We start from the raw sequence: 5,869 nt of genomic DNA, 5'->3' as shown, positions 1-5,869 counted from the left end.
GTCTTGGAGGAGGTGTGGTCTCGTTGGAGGAGGTGTGGTCTTGGAGGTGTGGCCTTGTTGGAGGAGGTGTGGTCTTTTCGGAGGTGTGGCCTTGTCGGAGGAGGTGTGGCCTTGTTGGAGGAGGTGTGGTCTCGTTGGAGGAGGTGTGGCCTTGTTGGAGGAGGAGTTGCTGTGTCTCTATGGGGTGGGCTTTAAGGTCTCAGAACAAGCCATACTCAGTGCAGCACTCTCCCGACCGCCTGCTGATCCAGATGGAGAACTCTCAGCTCCCTCTCCAGCACCATGTCTGCCTGCATGCTGCCATGCTTCCTGCCATGATGCTAACGGACTAAACCTCTGAAATTGTAAGCCAGCTCCAATTAAACTCTTTCCTTTATAAGAGTTGCTACAGTCATGATGTCTCTCCACAGCAACAGAAACCAGCTGGGAATCAGATGCAAGCATACAAGGACAGCAGACATCCCCAGGGACTAAAGATGGAGAACCCTCTGCCTGGCAGAGGCTGCTGCCAGGAAAGAAGAATCAGGAAGTAAATGGACAGGCGCTGGCCACTTCGGTTATGTGGTCCTTTCTGCACAGGGCCTACAATTCCTGGGGCTACGTGGCAGGGTGGAGAGCTGAGAACAACACTCAGGCTGCCTGAAGTCTCTAGCACGGAATGCAGGCCGCGTTAGTAATGATGCGCCTACGTGGGAAAAACCACCACAGTTCTTTCTAAGGCAAGAAGCACCACACGGTGCCAGAACACATTTCACAGTGTCGGATAAAAACCAGAGCAACCCTGAGCGAGCCTTCCCTATTCTGTAAAACACCAATGGATAGGAATGACCTCATCAGGTCACCCTGGAGTCATAAATGAGCCTTGACAAAGGCCAGGCTCAAAACCCAGCACCTGCGTGGGCATGGCGAGCCAACTCTGATATGAAGGAGACGTAAGACCATGCATTCATGGTCAGAGGACCAGAACAATCAGACAGGTTTGACCAGGGGCCCTTCAGAAATAGAATGAAAGGAAGGCTTCGAGTCCTGGCAGAGAACGAGGCAGCTTGAAGAGGGGCAGGAGCGGGGACAGCAGAGGGGTAATTGCCCACGAGGAAGCCCCACAGCTTCAGGTGCTAGAAAGTGACCTTGGGCAGCCCTCCCTGAAGGCAGCTTCCTTCCTCCACTAGGACAACTTCTATTGCTTGTGACCATAGCATCCTAGGAAAGGTTTCAGAGGAAACCGTATAGTAAGTGCATAGGGGACAGCTTCAGATACAGGCAGAGCCCAAGGGAGACCCTCCAGGAGGCGCTGGTGCTGGGCACAGTAGGATCCAGAGAGCATCGCCTGAGACTCATTGACTTCACACTAGCCAAACAGGAACAAGGGAAATGGCTGATGGCTGGCTTGGCCCTCCTCCTGATCCAAGAGGGGAACACATCTGTTACTACCCCTGGTGTGCCAAATGTCATTTGCAAAGTGTTCCAGAGAAGCTGACAATGTCATATAGTCAACTAGGGACCTTTCCTCACAACAGCCAATGCTCTTTCCACATGTTTTTGTGCCATGTGTAGTCAGCCCATCTGTGCTGCAGACACCATGGTCTAACTGTGGCCCTGTGTCTTGGACAAGCCTGAGACATCTGTGCTGCAGCTCACACTGCTGACCCATGAACAGCTGGGCCACACTTGTGGTCCTAGAGACAAGCCGGTTCAAATCCTCACGTGCAGATGCTGCCGGCCAGACTGTGTACTGAGCTCGGAGGCCCATGGTGACAGCTGGCACAGAGCAATCATGACAAAGAGCCTAGCCCCTGGCTTTTAAGACATCTTGTTCAGTTCACAAAGTGAAGTCCCTTGACACATGTCAGGAGGCACACAAGAGAAGCGCCTGCACCAGCCAGGCCAACTCCCACCGCCAGCACCGCTTCCTGCCAGCAGTTCCAGTCCAGTTCTGGGCCACAGTAGAAATACTCAGATACGTTGGTTATGGCACGACGCAGGAGGCCGCTCAGGGTTGGTACAAGAGTAGCCAGTGACTGGCAGTGCCAGCGTGCCTGGGACCTTAGACTGCCCCACCGAGAAGGGCCGCCACAAAAGCCTTGAGGACGCTTCAGTCTCTGGAGGGCAAATGCACTCACTCCATATAATTTTCCTTCGGACATCAAAGGACTGTCTGTGCTCAGCTGAAATTTTAGACCACTGGATGCTTTTTTTTTTTCCCAGTTTACTACATTTTACCTGTTAGTGCGTGTGCGTACACATGCCACAAGTGGAAGCCAGAAGAGAACTTGTGGCAGTCAGTTCTCACCTTCCAACGTGTGGGTGCGAGAGGTCAAACTCGGGTCATCGGCGTGGCAGCAAGTATCTTTGGCCACTGAGCCACCTCTCTAACCCCAGTCGACTGATTTCTATAATCTTATCTTCTTACTAAAATATACCCTTTTCTTCCTTTCATGGGCTAGACTTGAAAAATAAAGAACCCCTGGGTTCAGCCTTTCCGTCTCCCTTGAACAAGCTCTCTGGTGCCATCCTCTTATGGAGGAAAAGCTGCCTGTGGCCCACTGTCTTAGAAGATGCCTAAAGCCTGATACAATCATTTCCCACTAAATTTTAACAGCCTACCCAAAACATTTCATATCCTTAAATGGGCAGAACTAATATCATGAAAAATTCTATACTACCAGAATTAAGATACAGAACTAATGCAATCCCTATCAAAATTCACGTTATATTTTACAGGTTTAGAGAAAAAGAAAAGAATTCATATGGAACCACAAAAGACCAAAGCAACCCTAAGGAGTAAGAGCGCTATTGGAACTATTACAATACCCGGCCTCAACTATACCGTAGAGCTCCAGTCATAAGACAACCAGGCACTGACATAGAAACAGACAGGAAAGCCAATGGAATCAAACAGAAAAACTGGAAATAATACAACAAACTGTGCCCACTTACTTTTTTGACAAAGGAGGCAAACACATTGGAAGAAAGCCTACTTAACAAATGGTGCTTGCAAAACTAGGCTTCCACCTGGAGAAGGTGAGGTTAGATTTCCTTTCCCCTTGTACAATAATCATTTAAAATGGACCAAAGGCCTTAATTTAAAACCTAAAGCACTACCAGGTGGTGGTGGCATCACCTTTAAACCCAGCCCTTGGGAGGGAGAGGCAGGTGGAACTCTCAGTTCAGGCCAGCCTGGTCTACAGAGAGAGCTCCAGGACAGCCGGGGCCACAGAGAAACCCTGCATCAAAACACAAATGAAACCCGTAAAATAAAATATAAAATAAAACCTGAAACACTGACACTCCTGGAAAAAAACACAGGAGAGACCATTCAGGACACTCACGCAGGCAAAAGCTTTTTCAGTAGGACACCAATAACACTGTAACTAACAGGCGGCACTCCATGAAAAGATTTCTGTACATTAAGGGAAATAATCAGCAGAAAAAACATGATTACAGGATAAGTAAAGATCCTCACCAGTGACATTCTGGACAAGCTCTAAGTATCCAATGTACAAACTGCAGAAATTAAGTACCATGGAAATAAAACTGCCAGTCAACAAATGGGCAAACCGAGTGGACAGACAGTTTTTAAAGAACATGCATGGTCAGTAACTCTTTTTAAATGTTCACCATCACTAGACATAGAGAAACACAAAATAAAACTACCCTGAGGTAATGCCTCACCCCAGTCAGAATGGCTGTCATCAACACACCTGGCAATAAATGCCGGAGAGATGTGGGGAGAAAGGATCCCCCATTCACTGCTGGTGGGGTGCAAATTCTTACAGCCATTGTGGAAATCAGTTTGAGACATCTCAAAAAATTAAGAAAAGAACTACAGCATGACCACATCATATCCAGAGAGCTACACTGTCTGCCACAGAATATGTGTGCCCCATGACTTGCTGTTTATCCACTGCAGCAACAGAAAATGTAATCAGCCTAGCTGCCCATCAGTAGATGAATAGATAATGGAAATATGGTACAAATATGCATAAAATGTAACCCAATAATGGGTGGGCTTAGAATGTGTAATACTGAGGTAAACCACAGAATATTAGAAAGAAAAAAATGTCTTCCCTCTTATGTAGAATGTAGCCAATAATACATGTGAAGAGGCGTGTGTTTGGCTGCACTGGGAAGAGATCAAAAGCGGCCAAACACAAGGTGACAGGGAGGACTGAAAGCAGGTAAGGAGGATGCGTTCTGAGAGGACAGAAAGAAGCTGGTTTTCCGATTCCAACAATCATGATTTCCCTTTCATCGTTGATGGTAAATAAGTACATAAAAACATACTCCACAGTGAAAGTATAAAACCCACTGTGGCACCCACAGCTTCCTTTCAGAGCTGCTCAAGCTGTGAGTGGCCACTGACCTGTACAGTCTTTGGTCTGGTTAATTTTGGTGCATGATGTTTACTTATTTGCTTTTATTTAAAAAAGCTTAAAATAAGTTTTATGATCTCTTTTTTTAAAAATGGACATTTCTCTTTTCCAAAAACTAGAAAACAGCACCGCAGCAATGTGAGTGGCATGCGTGACCATGACAACACTGATCAGAGCAAGCTAGGACGGACTAGGACAGACAGCCACACCGCTCAACCCTCCATGCTCACCTGCCCCGCCCGGGCCTCCTGCCCGCTTTCCCCAACTGAAGCCTCTTAGCCACACAAGCACCATCAGAAGAGACCACCGTTGGCTGTAAAACAGAGAGAAGAGTTCTGACATCTGCTGAGGGTACCTCAGCTGACTGGGAAATGGGGGTGTGGCCTGCCCCTCCCAGGCTGGAAGCTAACTGCACATAGCTCTGATGGAAAGCCGCTCCCCTGGGCCTGAAAGCAGGCTCAGCCTCCCATGCCATGACTTCCTTGCCATGGCTCCCTCGACATCTCTCATGACTGAGTTGGTCCCAGATGAAGAGACAAGCCGCTGAAGAAATGTTACCAAAGATCCCTCAAGGGAAACTCGGGGATGCTAGGCCTCCCTCAAGCAGCAGGCCTCTCTCTCTGCGGCCACCTTTCTTGCTCCTCCCTGTCACCAAGTGCAGTGTGCCTGGGGCTGTCCTACTAGGATAAAGGGAAGTTACACACAGTTTGGCTAAGACAGGAAAAGAGAACAGAAACACCCATAAATTAAAACGTACACTCTATTTTAGTTTTAAACACCCAGCCCTCTAACAAAGTGTTCAAAATAGCACTCCTGTTTTAGGGAACTCGGGACAGCTCTGAATCCGGCCACTAAGCAGACAGGGGCTGTGAGATCTGGAGCTTGTGGTAAGCCATCCCAGAGAGCGGGGACCACAGATGACGTGTCCCTCTCCGGTCCCATTTTAAGAACCAGACTTGAGACTAAGGCACTGTCCATAAGTCCTCCTGACTAAAATGCTGTCTCTCCTCATCATGTGCCTTGCCTGGTATTAAGAGTTCAGTCCTGGGCACACGGAGATGTGGAATTGCTGTACAGGGGTTTGCTGCTCAATGCTGTTGCAATGTGGCTTTTTTTCTTTCTAAACAGACGTCTTTAAAATTTATGTATTTATGTATATTGGAACTTTGTCTGCAAGTACATCTGCAGATTTATGTCAGAAGATGGCCTCAGACAGTGGTGGGCTGCCATGTGGATGCTGGGCATTGAACTTAGGGCCTCCGGAAGAGTAGTGAGTACTCTTAGCCGGGACCATGTCTCCAGCCCCACATCTGGGGCTTCCTACCCATTAAAACAAGGGCGAAGAGAGCAGACAGGAGCGGCTCTTAGCAGCCAGGGCACAGGAAACAAACCCTGCTCTAAGTACTCCAGTTTTCAGAGGCCAGGAAGAGTCTCAGACCTTCTGGGAACGGCGGTCAGGCCATTCCCAGCTGGGACACAACCAATCAAGGGGCTAC

Source organism: Psammomys obesus, unplaced genomic scaffold (genome assembly GCF_907164565.1).
Source record: "Psammomys obesus unplaced genomic scaffold, mPsaObe1.curated_primary_1811, whole genome shotgun sequence".
In the NCBI taxonomy this organism is placed as follows: domain Eukaryota; kingdom Metazoa; phylum Chordata; class Mammalia; order Rodentia; family Muridae; genus Psammomys; species Psammomys obesus.
This window is presented reverse-complemented; position numbering follows the sequence as displayed.